This window comes from Rhinopithecus bieti, unplaced genomic scaffold, assembly GCF_001698545.2.
Source record: "Rhinopithecus bieti isolate Rb0 unplaced genomic scaffold, ASM169854v2 scaffold_5750, whole genome shotgun sequence".
NCBI classification, from domain to species: domain Eukaryota; kingdom Metazoa; phylum Chordata; class Mammalia; order Primates; family Cercopithecidae; genus Rhinopithecus; species Rhinopithecus bieti.
The window spans coordinates 875,730-893,624 of NW_016805082.1; positions in this window are offsets into that span (position 1 = coordinate 875,730).

A 17,895-nucleotide genomic window follows, 5' to 3' on the forward strand; every position below is an offset into this window, starting at 1 on the left:
GGGCGGATCACGAGGTCAGGAGATCGAGACCATCCTGGCTAACACGGTGAAACCCCGTCTCTACTAAAAATACAAAAACTAGCTGGGTGAGGTGGCGGGCGCCTGTAGTCCCAGCTACTCGGGAGGCTGAGGCAGGAGAATGGCATGAATCCTGGAGGCGGAGCTTGCAGTGAGCCGAGATCACGCCACTGCACTCCAGCCTGGGTGACAAAGCGAGACTCCGCCTCAAAAAAAAAAAAAAAAAAAAAAGCCATCACAGCCAGAAATGTGTAATTGGATAGGAAGATTGAAAACCAGTACCACATAGAAGGTACCAAAAAATGAAATAGATAAACATCTTACTGAAAGCTACAAAATACCAGTGAAAAAACTCAAAGAAGATATAAACAAATAACAAGAAACACCATATTTGAAGATTGGAAGACTTAACTTTAAAAAGTTGCCAATTCTGCCAAAACTGATAACAGAGATTTAAAACAATTCCAGTCAAAAATCTCGCCAGGACATTTTGTTGTTACAGACAAGCTGATGCTAATGTTTACATGGGAAGGCCAAGGACTAGAATAGCTAAAACAATTCTGAAAAATAATGGTGTAGGAATCATGCTACTCAGTTTTAAGTTGTACTGCAAAGTTACAGTAGTCAGGACAGTATGGTACTGCATAGGAACACAGAGATCAGTGGAACAGAATCGAGTCCAGAAAGATAGCTGCTTAAATATGGCCATGTGATTTTTGACAAGGGTGCAAAAGTAGTAATTCAATAAAGGATCATATTTTCAACAAATGATGTTAGAACAACTGAACATTCATATAAACAAAACAGACAAAAGAAAACTGAAACCTTACAGCTCATACACAAGTGAACTCAATATGGATAATAGATGTAAAAGTGAAGCTCTAAAAATTTTAGAAAAGAACAGTAGAAAATCTCTTCCTGGGATTAGGAAAAGAATTCTTAGTCATGGTACCATAAGCATGATCCATGAAAGAAAAAGTTGATAAATTCGTCTTTACTGAAATTAAAAGACTTAAGGTGCTATTAAGAGAATGAAAACACTATAGCCCGGGAGAAAAAACTTGCAAGTCACATCTGTCCCAGGACTTTGCAGAATATATAAACGGCAAATAAAACACAAAAATATGTTCAATATCATTAAACATTAGAGACTTGTAAACTAAAACCAAACACACCTATTAGAATTGCTGAAAAAAGGAAAGAAAACCTTTGGTAATACCAAGAGCTGTTGACAGCAATTGCAATTCTTTTTTTTTATATATATATTTTACGTTCTGGGGTACATGTGAAGAACGTGCAGTTTTGTTACCTAGGGATACCTGTGTCATGGTTGTTTACTGTACCCATCAACCCGTCACCTACATTAGGTATTTCTATTAATGTTATCCTTCCCTTAGCCCCCCATCCCCCAAAAGGTCCTGGTGTGTGATGTTCCCCTCCCGATGTCCACATGTTCTCATTGTTCAGCTCCCACTTATGAGTGAGAACATGCGGTTGGTTTTCTGTCCTTGAGATAGTTCGCTGAGAATGATGGTTTCTAGCTTCATCCATGTCCCTGCAAAGGACGTGAACTCATACTTTTTTATGGCTGCATAGTATTCCATGGTATTTATATGCCACATTTTCTTTATTCAGTCTATTATTGATGGACATTTGAGTTGGTTCCAAGTCTTTGCTCTTGTGAATAGTGCCACAATAAACATAGGTGTACATGTGTCTTTATAGTGGAATGATTTTTAATCCTTTGAGTATATGCCCAGTAATGGGATTGCTGGGTCAAATGGCATTTCTAGTTCTAGATCCTTGAGGAATCTCCATAGTCTTCCACAATGGTTGAACTAATTTACACTCCCACCAACAGTGTAAAAGTGTTCTTGTTTCTCCACATCCTCTCCAGCATGTGTTGTTCTTTGACTTTTTAATGATTGCCATTCTAACTGGTGTGAGATGGTATCTCATTGTAGTTTTGATTTTCATCTCTCTAATGACCAGTGATGATGAGCATTTTTTCATATATCTGTTGGCTGCATACATGTCATCTTTTGAGAAGTGTCTGTTCATATCCTTTGCCCACTTTTTGATGGGGTTGTTTGTTTTTTTCCTTGTAAATTTGTTTAAGTTCTTTGTAGATTCTGGATATTACCTTTGTCAGATGAATATACTGCCTAAATTTTCTCCCATTCTGTAGGTTGTGTGTTCACTCTGATGATAGTTTCTTTTGCTGTGCAGAAGCTCTTTAGTTTACTTAGATCCCATTTGTCAACTATAGCTTTTGTTGCCATTGCTTTTGGTGTTTTAGTCATGAAGTCTTTGCCCATGCCTATGTCCTGAATGGTATTGCCCGGATTTTCTTCTAGGATTTTTATGGTCCTACGTCTTACGTTTAAGTGATCCATCTTGAGTTTTTTGTATAAGGTGTAAGGAAGGGATCCAGTTTCAGTGTTCTGCATATGGCTAGCCAGTTTTCCCAACACCATTTATTAAATAGGGAATCTTTTCACCATTGCTTGTTTGTGTCAGGTTTGTCAAAGATCGGATGGTTGTAGATGTGTGGTATTATTTCTGAGGCCTCTGTTCTGTTCCATTGGTCTATATATCTATTTTGGTACCAGTACCATGCTGTTTTGATTACTGTAGGCTTGTAGTATAGTTTGAAGTCAGGTAGAGTGATGCCTCCAGCTTTGTTTTTCTTGCTCAGGATTGTCTTGGCTATGCGGGCTCTCTTTTGGTTCCATATGAAGTTTAAAGTAGTTTTTTCCAATTCTGTGAAGAAAGTCGGTGGTAGCTTTATGGGGATAACATTGAATCTATAAATTACCTTGGGCAATATGGCCAGTTTCACGATATTGATTCTTCCTATCCATGGGCATGGAATGTTTTTCCATTTGTTTGTGTCCTCTCTTATTTCCTTGAGCAGTGGTTTGTAGTTCTCCTTGAAGAGGTCCTTCACATCCCTTGTAAGTTGGATTCTTAGGTATTTTATTCTCTTTGTAGCAATTGTGAGTGTGAGTTCACTCATATTTGGCTCTCTATTATTGGTGTATAGGGGTGCTTGTGATTTTTGCATATTGATTTTGTATCCTGATACTTTGCTGAGGTTGCTTACCAGCTTAAGGAGATTTTGACTGAGACGATATGGTTTTGTAAATATACAATCATGTCATCTGCAGACAGAGACAATTTGACTTCCTCTGTTCCTATTTGAATACTCTTTATTTCTTTCTCTTGCCTGATTGCCCTGGCCAGAATTTCCAACACTATGTTGAATAGGAGTGGTGAGAGAGGGCATCTGTGTCTTGTGCTGGTTTTCAAAGGGAATGCTTTCAGTTTTTGCCAATTCAGTAATATTGGCTGTGGGTTTGTCATAAATAGCTCTTATTATTTTGAGATACGTTCCATCTATACCTAGTTTATTGAGAGTTTTTAGCCTGAAGTGGTGTTGAATTTTGTTGAAGGCCTTTTCTGCATCTATTGAGATAATCATGTGGTTCTTGACTTTGGTTCTGTTTATATGCTGGATTCTGTTTATTGATTTGTGTATGTTGAACCAGCCTCACATCCCAGGGATAAAGTCGACTTGATGGTGGTGATAAGCTTTTTGATGTGCTGCTGGATTCGGTTTGCCAGTATTTTATTGGCAATTTTTGCATGGATGTTCATCAGGGATATTGGCCTGAAATTTTCTTTTTTTGTTGTGTCTCTGCCAGGTTTTGGCATTGGGATGATGCTGGCCTCATAAGAGTTAGGGAGGATTCCCTCTTTTTCTATTGTTTGGAATAGTTTCAGAAAGAATGGTACCAGCTCCTCTTTGTACTTCTAGTATAATTCGGCTGTGAATCTGTCTGGTCCTGGACTTTTTTTGGTTGGTAGGCTATTAATTACCGCCTCAATTTCAGAGTTTGTTATTGGTTTATTCAGGGATTCGACTTTTCCTGGTTTAGTCTTGGGAGGGTGTATGTGTCCAGGAATTTATCCAGTTCTTCTAGATTTTTTAGTTTATTTACATAGAGGTGTTTATAGTATTCTCTGATGGTAGTTTGTGTTCCCATGGGATCAGTGGTGATACTCCCTATATCATTTTTTGTTGCATCTATTTCATTCTTCTCTCTGTTGCAATTCTTATACATTGTGGGTGGGAATAAAAAATGGTATAGCCAGTCTGGAAAAGTTTGGCAATTTCTTATAAAGTTAGCATGTATTTGTTGTATAACCCAGAAACCCCACTTCCTAGAGAAATGAAAGCTTATGCTTACATAAAAACCTGTATATAAACGTTCTATTGATAATTCTATGATTATGCAATGTTCTATTCATAATCACTCTAAGCAAATGTCCTTCAACAGGTGAATGAACAGATATAAATGGATAAAGAAGTTGTGGTATAGCCATACAATGACACACTACTCAGCAGTAGCAAAGAATGAACTATTTACACATGCAGCAACTGAGCACTTTCCAAGGCATGATGCTGGGGGGTGGGGGAAGGAAGTAGTCTCAGAAGTTTACATACTGTGTTTCTCATTTTTGAGCAGATAAAATACTAATGGAGGATAGATCTGTGGTTGCCAGGAGTTACGAATGGGAGAGACTGTGATTATAAAGGGAAAACATGAGGGAGTTTTTGGGGGTGTGATGGCACTATTTTGAATCCTGATTGTGGCAGTGCTTATATAAATCTATACATGTGTTAAAATTATAGAACTTTACACCAAAAAAAAAAAAAAATATATATATATATATTTTAGATAGGGTCTCATTCTTTGTCCAAGCTGGAGTGCAGTGGCGCAATCATGGCTCCCTGCAACCTTGAGCTCCTGGGCTCAGCTGATTCTCCCACCTCAGCCTCCTGAGTAACTGGGACTACAGGCATGTGCCACCGTGCCTGGCTCATTTTTCGTATTTTGTAGAGATGGGGTTTCACCATGTTGCCTAAGCTGGTCTCAAACTCCTGGGCTCAAGCGATCCACCTGTCTCAGCCTCCAAAGTGCATGAGCCACTGTGCCTGGTTTGTATGGTGATTTAAATAATAAAATTAATGAAATTATAGAGGATGAACACTGGATTCTGACATGGGCCTCCAGTTCCTCCTTGCTAAGGCAAAGCTGATGATCTGTAATCTGTGCAGCCATTACCAAATGCTGACCCAGCCTTGTGCTTCTGTTCTGAGGCTTACGTATTTTGATCTGCTTTTTTGCTTTAGATCCATTATGACTGAAAAATACTTCTTAAATTTTGCTTTTCCATCCCACAAACGACTGATTCCAACCTTTCTCCCCAGCTGCTCAGCATGGGCCTCCAGCGGTGCTGTGCACACTCTGATAGCAGAGAGCTTTTATTCACCCCCCGTTTTCGAAATGTAATTTCTGTACAGTATAATGCATGGATCTGAAATACGTAATTCAGTGAGCTTTGGCAAATGTATACAGTGGTGTGTTCATACATGTTTTACAACTGGCTCTCTGGTGGGATAAAAAAGCCATGCTTTGTAGTGTTTGCCAGTTTTTGGAGTATAAATATCTCCACCATGGTGGATTCCAAGCTATCAATGTGATGTTGACTGGCTTGCAAACACCCTGAAAAATTAACAGTCCACTCTCTTGATGGTGCCAGCAGGCCTCAGCACACCACTGCCCGCACATAGCTGTGCAGCCAGCACCCACATCAACATCCAGTACATGCCCATCACCCCACAAGTTGCCTAGTGCCCCTCTGCAGTCAGTCCCCACCCTATCCTGTGCGGATAATGATTCTGATTTCTACCACCATGAATTAGATTTTCACATTCTAGAACTTCATGCAAATACAGTATATATTTGGCCTGACTTTATTTTTGCCTCAGATTTGAGAGTCCCTGCTACGGTGTTTATCTGGTTTGTCTTTTTCATTGCCCAGTAATATTTCATTGTATGGATGTACTATCTTTGATTCTCCTGGTAACTGGCGTTTGGGTTGTTCAAAGTTTTGAGCTTTTCTGAGTAATCTTGAAAGTACTTGAGAGGCTATACAAAAGAGGTTCTCATATTCCTGGCAAAACTTTCTGCTGGGAAGAGGGAATAGATCCTGAAGCTTCAGATTTTACTGGCGATAATGAAAGAGCATCTTTGAAACTGTCTAGCATGTGGCAGACATTCAATAAATGTTAGTGGAGTCTCACTTTGGCAGAATTCTGTTTCTAGGATCTGTGCCCAGAAATAGATCGTCTTTTACAGAAAGGTCAGAATCAACCATTCTAGAGAAAATTTAAAAATACCTCAGAGAGATTCCATCTTCTCATTTGATAAATCCATTTCAGGAATATTTCACAATTCTAACAATTAGAAAAAAATGTCTATTTGATATTTTTGTGTTATACTTTAAAGCCTACCTATTATACATATTATCTGATTTACTTCATACACATTTAATTTTCATTTTATGCACATTATTTTATTTCACTTTTGCTGCAATGCTGCAAGGTAAATATACCTCTACTTTACAGATGAGGACAAACGAGACTCAGAAATGATAAGTAACCTTCCTAGTTCACAAAGCTAGTGAGAATTTAATCGCAGTTGCCTGACTCCAAAATGCATGCGTTTTCCTCTGCAATGTGCGGCCCCACCATGTTCACTCCTCACTACAGGCAGGAAGCACATATTATTCGGATAATCGCTACCCATTTTCCTTTCATCCTCGTTTTTCCAGCGAGCAAAACATGTCGTACTGTGACTTTCTTTTTTCGTTTAAGAAGTACGCTTTGAATAGGCACAAGACGGCCTGATTCAAGCAAGTAGAAGGAAAAATACAGAAAAGTCTGCGTTGGCCAATCAGCAATGTGATAGAGCGTTCGGCAGATGGCGCTGTTTCCACAGGAGTGTAACGGCGGCCACAAGCGTTCTGCCGCCAGGGGGCGCCGCGTTCCGCCGGAGAAGCTTGGCAACAGGGAGCGCGGCTGCCGCCTGCCCAGCGCTGGCTGCAGGGCCCACGCCTCCGTCGCGGTGCGTGCTTTCCCCCCAGGTGGGACGCTGCAGGCCCAGCCGCTCCCGGTGCCTCCAAACAGCCAGGGCTGTCACGTGGATAAGCTGCTAGACCAAGCTCAGTCCAGGAGGCCGGCTTCGGCAGCTTCTGCTCAGCTATCCCGGACTGGGCAGAGCCTCCCCTAAACCTCATTCTTTTCAAGGGCAAAGGGAAGCACAGCAGCGTTTGCCTGTTCTTGCCAAGTTAGCACCGAGGGAGTCTCATCAGGGAGAGGCAGGGGCCTCGGAACAGGGAGGCTGCAGGGCGGCCCCGGCAGAAGGTGAGTGCTGGCAGCCCGTGGCCTGAGACGTTAAGCACTGAGGGGAGAAAGGGAGAAAGAAGCTGCTTGAACTCTAGGCGCACTCTGGTGTGTGAAGCAGCTGGGCCGAGAGATGAGAGCAGCCTGATCCTCCCTTCTCGGTGAGGCTTGGGCGCTTGTCTCCCTTGCCCCTTGCAGTCCTCCAAGGGCCCGCGTTCCGCCATGGCCAGACGTTCCCTTTGAGAGTCTGCAAAGCTTGTTTTCTCTCTTGGAGAATTCTAGGCATTCAGGTCAAAGAAAGGATTTTGAATCAAGTCCTCGGCTACGTCAGGTAGAAGTGCTTACAAGAGCTGAATTAATGGAATAATTCTTTAACTCCATGATCTGACTGCTGTCTACGTCCTCAATATTTTATTTTAATTTTTTTAGAGTTAGAGTCTCTCTCTGTCGCCCAGGCTGGAGTGCAGTGGCACAATCACTGCTCACTGCAGCCTTGACCTCCTGTGCTCAAGCAGTTCTCCCACCTCAGCCTCCTGAGTGGCTGGGACCACAGGTGTGCCACCACATCCAGCTTACATCTCCAGTATTCATTCTCATTATTTGCCCCATCACTTGCTTTGCTTTTTTATACTACTTGCAGTTCCTTGCAGTTTATGCTTAGTTAATACCTGCGTGCGCTTCAAGACTTGCGGAAGCATTGCCTCCTCTCTGATGGCCTTTGGGTTGGTCTAACTCTTCCCTCCTGGACTCCTTCCTGGTTTATACCCTTTATAGGATCAATAGCGCCTATTCCAGAAATCCACAATTTTCTCCGCACTTGATTATTTACTTATCCATCTCTGTCTTTTGGGCTGTCATCTCTTTGAGTTCATATTCACCTTTGAATCTCCAGCACGCAGCCTGAGGACTGGAGCTGGCACTTCGTAGGTGTTCATTGAGTGAATGAAGGAAGGAAGAAAAACACTCTTCACTTTGCACTTAGTTAAAAATCAGATAAGACAGAGATTTCCGTCAGAACCAAACCAAGCCAATGTCTCTTGGAACCACACTCACAGTTTATGCCTTGGACAACTGGTGTGATGGTTTCTTCATTGTTGCTATGTATGTCTGTGAACGTGTTTGTCTTTTAAAAGTACTTACTGGAGCAAGAAGTTCATTTTTACTTCATGAGGTAAATCCTTCAAACAGTCCCTACTTTTAAAATAAAGACTTCCCCTGTCCTCCTTGCAAGGTTCTCGGGCTGCGTGTTGCAAAGTCCCTCCTTGTAAGGCAGTCGATGCTGTCTTACCCTCCCCTGGGGGAGAACTCTGGTAGCTTTGGACGTGGCCATCCAGGATTGGGGTTGTAGAGGAGAGACTCAGAGACATCAAACAGTCTTTCTGTTCCTCAGCATTGGAAGATTTCAAAGAAAGTATGTGCAGGGGGCAGAAGGTGGGGTGCAGGGTTGTTTAAATTTGTGGGGTTTCTTTTCTAGGGCAGTGAGAATTCTCTTGCTGGGTGGAGTTTGGTGCATGCGGCTCGGCTGGGGCTTGTTCCCAGCAGGCAACTCCTAAGTGCCAGCCCAGGCTCTCTGACCTGGGGCTACTCTCCATTGGCAAATGCCACCCTCTGTCTCCCATCACCTCTCCCCTCATTCATGGAGAGGCAGGAAGGAACTCTGGGAGGTGGGAGAGAGCAGAGGCCACAGTCAGTGTCCTCTGGACATGTCGGTAACTAGAAGCAGAGCTGAGGCCCTGGGGACAGACACCTTGTCCTTATGCTGAAGAGACCCTTCTTGAGCGGTCATTGCAAGTGGAGCTGGGGTAAGGATTCTAGGTCTAGTTTGTTTTTTTCTGGAAAGTATATACTTCCTCCGTTTCTCTGGCCTGATGACTGCCCACGTGTCCTGCTGCTGTAGTGGAAGACGTGGAAGGGCATGGACTCTGGAGCTGGACTCCCTGGGCTCAGATCCTGGCTTTGCCTCTTAGTAGCTGTGTCACTTTGGGCCATTCAGGTAACATCTCTGTAGCTAAATCATCTGTTCTGTAAGGTGGGTTCACCTCATAAGGCAACTGTGAAAATTAAGCAGATTAGCATGTGTTAAATGCTGACAACAGCACCGGCACCAGCACATAACCAGTATGCAGAGTACATCAACTCTTACTGAGCCTGCCTTCTCCTTTCCCCAGCTCTCTCCCTTCAAGGTGGCCGCTGTTCATCTCAACAGGTACTCATTGGTGCCCCTGTACCCAACACCATTACAGGCACTGAGGGGGATACAAGGAAGCTCAGGCGTGGTTTCCATTCTCAAGAGGCTTATGATATGGGGACATGAAGACAAAAGCAAAGTAATGAAAATAAAGAAACAGGGAGGAGTGAGTGGGGAAAGGACTGAAAAAGTTCCCATTGGGTACTATGTTCACTACTTGGGTGAAAGGCTCCTTGGGAGTCCAAACCTCAGTATCATGAACATACTTACGGCACAAACCCACACATGTACCTCTTGAACCTAAAATAAAAATAGAGACTGGGTGCAGTGGCTCCCAACTCTAATCCTAGCACTTTGGGAGGCAGAGGTTGGTGGATCACTTTAGGCCAGTACTTTGAGACCAGCCTGGCCAACATGGTGAAACCCCGTCTCTACTAAAAATACAAAACTTAGGTGTGGTGGCAGGCGCCTGTAATCTCAGCAGCTCAGGAGGCTGAGGCACAAGAATCACTTGAACCAGGGAGGCGCAAGTTGCAGTCAGCCAAGATCACACCATTGTACTCCAGCCTGGGTGACAGAGCAAGACTCTGTCTCAAAAATAATAAAAAATTAAAAAAAAAATAAAGAGCAACTTTGTTAAAATATATGCCACTAATATATAAGTGTCATAGGAGTTCAAAAAAAGGAGAGAGGGGGATGTGAGTGGCTTCATGAAAGAAGTCAAACTTGATTTGGGCCCAAAAGGGGGCAGAATATGGAGAACAGATTTTGTGACTTTCATCTACAATTCTCTGAATTGTTCTGGCTTCTAAATCAAGATGGCAAAAACAATTGTCACCGCTCAGCTCAGGGAAATTCTCCTGATGCCAGTTTACCCGGCGTTATACATAGGCTTAGGCCACTGCTGCCTTTGAAACTGTAGGAAAAATGCAAAACGTTCAAGGGCTGTCCCATTCCTCTGAATAAATACCCCTAAAGCAAAATGCCCGACTCTGGGGTTGAGCTTCCCCAGGCTTCGATGTTTTGCCTGCACTGTGGCTGGAGAGACTGACTTCCAGCCCAGTACCTTCCACTCCTCTGAGCTGCTCCTGTGTCCCTCCAGAAGTCTGCAAAGCATTAAGCACTATATTTAACTCCAGCCTAAAAGAAAAATGCCTGCCTCTGAGCATCCAGACCGGAGAAAGAGGATTGTCACCTCCGAGGACAGAGTCATTGTTCACCTTGAAGCCATGGACACACAGGCCTGGAATGTTCATCCCCTCCTGGCTCTATCTAGCTTTTGGGTGGGCTCAAGAAAGTGGAGGCAATTTTGATGACACTCCATAGGTTAAGACCCCATGCATGAGAAGTTGGCTGGCTGAGCGGGGCTTTGTGGAGAGCCTTGTGTAGGTAACCATTAAGGACTCATGAGAATCATCTGGGGAGCCTGTGGAAGTTGCAGATGGTGGGATCCATGCTCAGCGGTTCTGAGTCTGTCAGTCTGGGATGATGCTCAGGGATCTGCGTCTTTAACAGGCAAGCCAGGGGATTCTGGCGAGGGTGATCGTGGACCACATATGGTGGAGAACAGGTAGCTGGAGCTATTGGTGACTGGGTCAGAGGAGGCCAAGGAAGGAAAACAGGTGGAAGCTGAAGCAGGAGGAGTGATTTTGAACGGTTTATGAACTGAATGACGAGGGTACAAATTAAGGCAAATCATTACATCATAGACTCAAGAAAGCCCGGAGCAGGGACTTACAGTCCCATTCGAAGAGCCATGGAGCCATCGACACAGGGAAACGGAGGCTGGAGCCCACGAGGGATGATGACCTGGGACCAACCCTGCTTCACCCGCAACACCTTCACTTTGATCTCTTTTTATATACATGGGTTCCATGTAGGATGTCATTTGAAAACTGGCCACGGCTAAAAGAAGTTAAAAAGAAATCATTAACGTAGAGACAATGTGTCCGTCTTTGGAAGTACCTTAATCTGCTTGGGTGACTGGTGGCGCGGTGTTCTGTTAGGTGTAGATCGTTTGGTCTGCGAGGGCAGGATGACTGTGGACAGAATGCTCGTGCATAGAGGCCCTCTTGCTCCTCGTGTCCTTTTCTCCTGTTTAGCCACTTCCCCTCTAATTTTTCTGTCATCTAGATCCATTTGAGAATCATATGAAAGCTTTGGACCTTTCCTGAAGAAAATGCACCTAGACACACACCTGTACACATTGGCATTCAATTTTGATGGGGGTTATGGGCTCTGTGAAACCCATCTGTACCCTTGGTGATCACACCCTCCTCTAAACTGTTACCTGTTTATTTTATAGCGGTACCACGGTTATTCTTTGCTTCAAGTCTTGCAACTAGACCGCAAGTCTCTTGAGTGTAGAAACTGTCCTCTACAATGGCGGTCTAAAACGGGAAGGACAAGAGGACCTGTTGAAGCATGAGAAGGAAGTTTTAGAACTGCTGCTTATTTTTAATCTTATCCCTTTTCAGTTTCTATTTTTCTATATTTCTATAATGCTCCTTGTATTAGAGTAGTCCTTCTCCTCCTCCTCTTCCTCCTCATTATTATTTTGAGACGGAATCTGACTCTGTTGCCAGGATGGAGTGCCGTGGCGCCATCTCGACTCACTGTAACCTCTGCCTCCCGGGTCCAAGCGATTCTTCTGCCTCAGCCTCCCGAGTAGCTGGGGTTACAGGCCTGTGCCACACGCCCAGCTAATTTTTGTACTTTTAGTAGAGACAGGGTTTCACCATGTTGGCCAGGTTGGTCTCGATCTCATGACCATGTGATCCGCTTGCCTTGGCCTCCCAAAGTGCTGGGATTACAGGCGTGAGCCACTGCACCTGGCCGAATAGTTCATATTATTTAAATAAACATACTTAATTTGAAGATGTCATGTTAGAAACTTACCGATAAGGATAACATGATTCAGAAAGCTTGGAGTACTCTGCGTTACAGAATTTTTTTGATACTCGTGCTGAACGTTTTGCTAGGTATTGGAGATATAAAAAATGGTGTAGTTTCTACTCTCAGGGAACTTACAGTTTAATCTTGCACATAGTAGGTGTTTTGTTTGGAATGGAGGAGCTGAGATTTGAGTCTGGCTTATTTGACTCCAAGTCGGTAACTAGATGATGAGTTCTTTCAAGATGGGTCATTTATTGCACATTTAGGAAGCCACAGCCTCCGGGAAAACCACCTCATAGAACATGCTCCCACTTGGTATAAAATGTGAAGACAGGCTCTCTGACCTTACCATCCTTAGCTAGAGAGGCTAGTAGCAGTATTTCTGGAATTCTTACACAGAAGCTGCTCAGAAGTGGCCCCTCATTAGAAGGAAAACTTGAGACTGAGGTTGAATGCACTCTTGCGCAGCGACCTGCGGCACTTAGATTTTGTTGATTTGCTGTGGTCTTAGGGACATGATGAAGACTATGGGGTAGCGATGGAGTACAGTTATCTCTAGCCATTTCTTTTTTTTTTTTTTTTTGGACGGAGTCTTCCTCTGTTGCCCTGGCTGAGAGAAATCAGCCATGATCTCAGCTCACTGCAACTTCCGCCTCCTGGGTTCAAGTGATTCTCCTGCCTCAGCCTCCTGAGTAGCTGGGATTACAGGCGTGCGCCACAACGCTCGGCTAGTTTTTGTATTATTAGTAGAGACGGGGTTTCACCATGTTGGCCAGGCTGGTCTTGAACTCCTGACCTCAGGTGATCTGCCCACCCCGGCATCCCAAAGTGCGCTGGGATTACAGGCATGAGCCACCCACTGTGCCTGGCCTCAAGCCGCTTCTTAGAGTTGCCTCAGGATCTCATCAGAAACTGAAGTAAAATTTTGGGGACAAGGCAACCAACAGAAGTGGCTGGGGCAGAGGAGCCGGGATGAGAATGCAGCTGAAGAGAGAACATCGCAGGGCTGCTCAGGGCTTCCCGGCAGCCTAGGGCATCCAACCCCAAATAGCATATTTCTCAGAGCAACTGGTAGCCTGGACCCATCTCTCAACAGCTGTCGACCATTTATTAGTAAGACTCCACTGAAGCCAAGGGAATGGGTAAGGAGAGCAGACAAATGGGGAAAATAGAATTGTGTTAATGACCAGTCCATTTCCATGAAGCGAAGGTGACCGGTCTGTCATCTCCTCGCCGTGGCTGGTGTTTTGTTGGCGCTGACATTTGCAGAGAGTGCCCCCAGCTGGGCGTCTGTTGCCCCATTGCCATGGAGACAGCAGCTGCAGAGACGTCTCCTTTGAGACCGCGCCGCCCGAGATTTCAGGAACCATTTTGGAAGCATTTGTCCCGACAGTGCCTGCTAATCTCCCTTTCATTTGTAATTACTTTATCGCCTTGGTTCTCTGCCTTGGCATCGTTCCCACAGCTAACTCTGTTCCCCGACATGGGGTCCGTGGGGAGGTGTCGGCCACCGCAGCCCCGTCTGGGTGGAGATGAAAAGCCAGTGGAAAGGCAAGACTTGCTAGGGCGCTTCTGTCTTCAAACAGGCCCCGTCTCCTGGAGGCAGCCCTGGGAGGGCCTTGGCTGATTGAAGTAGCCCGAATTACGAAGCCTGAAGCCTTTGAGGCAGGCCGCCCCATCCAGGCCAAGAATAATTGAACAAATAGTTTATCTGGCTAACCAACAGCTGTAGAGCCCAGGCGATTTGGAGAGGATTAGGGGAGAGTAGTGAAAGAATACTCCCACAGGGTCCTCCAAATCCTCATCCTGAATCCTACCAACGAAGAACACATGTTGGAGCCCTGGAATTGCTTTTTAAGTTCAATTCTCTCCCTTTCCAAGCGACTCGGTGCAGGGCTGGCAAGAATTTTAAGTGGTTGAAGCAACCGTCTTTCAGGTCCCTGCCATTGGGTTCTTTTCAGTTGCCTTCTTCAGTTCCTCCAAACCTTGCTTCGTCCCAGACAGCTCAGATTCACGCAGAGATTCTAGTCACCCTGGGAGGTGCCTGAGGGCTGCTGTCTTTTCCCCAAGTCTACATTGCTGGCAGCTGTTGTAATGTCTAAGTGAAGGGCCAGGACCAAGTTCAGGTTAGGATAAAAGGGGAGGTGAGAGGGTGGCTGGATAAAGAGAGGACACGAGGAATTCCCTTCCCTGTGTGAGAAAAAGTTGAAAAAAGAAAAAAGCTCCAAATGAATGAAAGGATTAAATATTAAAAAAAAAAATCTGTGCGACGACTAGATGAAAACTTAGGAGAATTTCCACGTTAAAACTTTTACAACCTCAGGACGGGTGATGTGGTTTTCACTATGATTCAAAATTCAGAAATTACAAGAGCTGGAGAAGACGGGTACATTAACCAACATTCTCCATGGCAAAAACACTATTTGCAAATATCATAAACTGGGTAGAGTGCTTGCAACTCTTATCGTAGAAAATGGCTAAATTCTAGCTGGGTGTGGTGGCTCACACCTGTAATCCCAGCACTTTGGGAGGTCGAGGCGGGTGGATCATGAGGTCAGGAGTTCGAGACCAGCCTGGCCAATATGGTGACACCAACTCTACTAAAATACAAAAAAAAAAAAAAAGAAAAAAAAAAAAGCTGGGCTTGGTGGCTCATGCCTGTAGTCCCAGCTATTTGAGAGGCTGAGGCAGAAGAATCGCTTGAACCCGGGAGGCAGAGGTTGCAGTGAGCTGAGATCGCACCACTGCATTCCATCCTGGGTGACAGAGCAACACTTTGAAACAAATATAAAAAAAAAAAAGAAAAAATGGCTAAATTCTTTATAAGGAACTCAGAGATGCCAATCAACGAAAGACCAAAACCTACAATAAGACTGGATAAAGGGTATAAACAGCTCATAGAATAGAAAATAGAAATGTCCACTAAGGCAGATCACTTGAGGTCAGTAGTTTGAAACCAGCCTGGCCAAGATGGGGAAACCCGGTCTCTACTAAAATATACAAAAATTAGCCGGGCATGGTGGCAGGTGACTTAATCCCAGCTACTTGGGAGGCAGAGGCAGGAGAATCGTTTGAACCCTGGAGGCAGAGGTTGCAGTGAGCAGAGATGGAGCCACTGCGCTCAAACCTGGGGGATAAGAGTGAGACTGCTCTCTCTCAAAAAAAAAGAAAGGTCCGCTAAATATGTAAAAGTGACATTCAACGTCACTCATAATAAGAGCAATGAAAATTAAAGCTACTCCAAGATACCGTTTTTCACCTGTCAGATTGGAAAAAATCCTAGTTTGACAGCACACTGTGTTGGTGTATCTGTGAGGAAATGGAACTTTCTGATGTTGGCAGGTAAAATGGAGAGCAATTTGGCATTATCTGTCAAAATTACAAAGGCATGTGACCTTTGACCCAGCAATAACACCTTTGGAGATTTACCTTATAGAATATTGCATAGCTGAATAATGACATGCACAATTTTAGTTACCACTGCTTTTTTAATGGCAAAAGATTGGAATCCCACTGACTTACTCATCAGGTGGGAAATAATTTCATAAATTATGGTACTTTCCTATGATGGAATGTTATATGACTATAAAAAAGAATGAGGAAAGTTTCTAGGAACTGATTTCCAAGGTATATTATATGAGAAAAAGTCAAGGGGCAGTAGAGTGTATACACTATGCTATCCTTCCTGTGATGAGAAAAAATAAGAAAATATCTATGTTTGTTAGCAGTATCTTAAACTCTGGGAAAGGGTATCCTAGATACTAGTAAAATGAATTAGCTGTGCACATATGTGGAGGAGATTGTAACTGGGATGGAAATAAGACTTCACTGTATACTTTTCTGTGTGAATTGATTTTTGAGCCAATGTAACCTATTCTAAAAATAAAGCCAGTTCATATAAAGGGCAAAATTAAAACATAATGGAAAAACTACCAAAACCCAGTGAGGAAGTCATTGTTCTAATGCCCAAGTGTGGGTGGAGTGAAGCAGAGAACATTCCCCACCGCTTCACAGGTGTGGAGGAATATGGCCGGACGGAATTAGCAGAAGAATGCAGCTCCCATGGGCTCCTTCCAGAGCCTGTCATCCCGGTCAGCCTGGGAGGGGGCCTGAACCAGTGAACCAGAGCCTTTCGGTTGTCAGCCTGAGTAATTTTTTGCCTCTAAGTATTCTTGTGTGGCTTCTTCTGAGCAGGTTCACGGATTTTCCTTTTCTTCACAGGCATCTCACAAATCCTTAAGGAGGAGGAGTGTCCCCAGAGTCCTGTAGTTGGGACCTTTGAGAATTTGGGACCCAGTTGGAAGTGGTTGCGTATTTCTGTTGCGTGGGAATGTGTAAAAGGACTTTTATCTGCGGGTAGCTCCAGAGACAGGAGCATGACCATGGCTGAGCTTTCAGCTCCCATTCTGTCCTGGCTCCCACAGAGGCCATTCTTTCAGACCAAGAACCTAAACCTGAAAAAAACAGCCCAGGGTCAGAGCAGCCTGCTTAGAGTGGGCTGTGGGGCTGATTGATCTATTTAGAAAACATTTACATGGCACTTAGAATATGGAAGTACTGGTTTAGTGCTTTGCAAATATCAGCTCATTTACTCCTCCTCATAACAATGTGTGAGGAAGCTAGTTTCGGTATCACCAATTTAAAATGGAAAACTGAGGCACAGAGCGGTTAAGCAACTTGCCCAGTGTCACACAGCTGGCGTATGGCAGGTCAGGATTCAAAACTATGTAGTCAATATTTCACCAAAACACTACGCTGGCTTTTTAAAAAATTGAGGTAATGTTCGCATAACATGAAATTGTTTGTTTTAAAATGTACAATTCAGTAGCATTTAGTGCATTCAAATGTTGTGCAACCATTACTTTTACCAAGTTCCAAAACATTTTCATCATCACCGAGGGAAATCCTATACCCGTTAGCAGTCATTCCCTATTCTGCCTTCCCCCAGTCCCTGTCCCTGGCAATGTCTGCTATACTCACTGATGCTATAGATTGGCCTCTTCTGGAAATTTCATACAAATGGAATCACACAAGATGTGACCTTTTGGGTCTGGCTTCTTTCACCCAGCATGACGTTTTTGAGGTTCATCCATGTTGTAGTATGAGTCAATACCTCAGTTTTCTTTTTTTGTTTTTTATTTTTTTATTTTATTTATTTATTTATTTTATTTTATTTTTTTTTACAGCTAGATTATATTCCATTATGTGGATTTGCTACATTGTGTGTCTACTCATCCCGCTGCACACTTGGGTTTTGTCCACCTTTTGGCAAGATAGTGAACATTGGTGCCCAGGCGCTCCTTGAACACCTGTCTTCAATTCTTTTGGGCTTTATGCTGACTGCTTAACAGAAGCAAGGAGCAGGTGCTCTCACCTTCTCGAGTGTTTGCTCTTGAAGTTGTCACCTCCCCACCATTCCTTATTCATTTTTCCTAGAAAGAAATCCAAGAAGGATGGAAAAGTTGTCAGATCACTGAGTAAGGAAAGTCTGCTTTGGGGAAGAAAAACAAGAAGGAAAAAATAATAGTGGAGACTATAC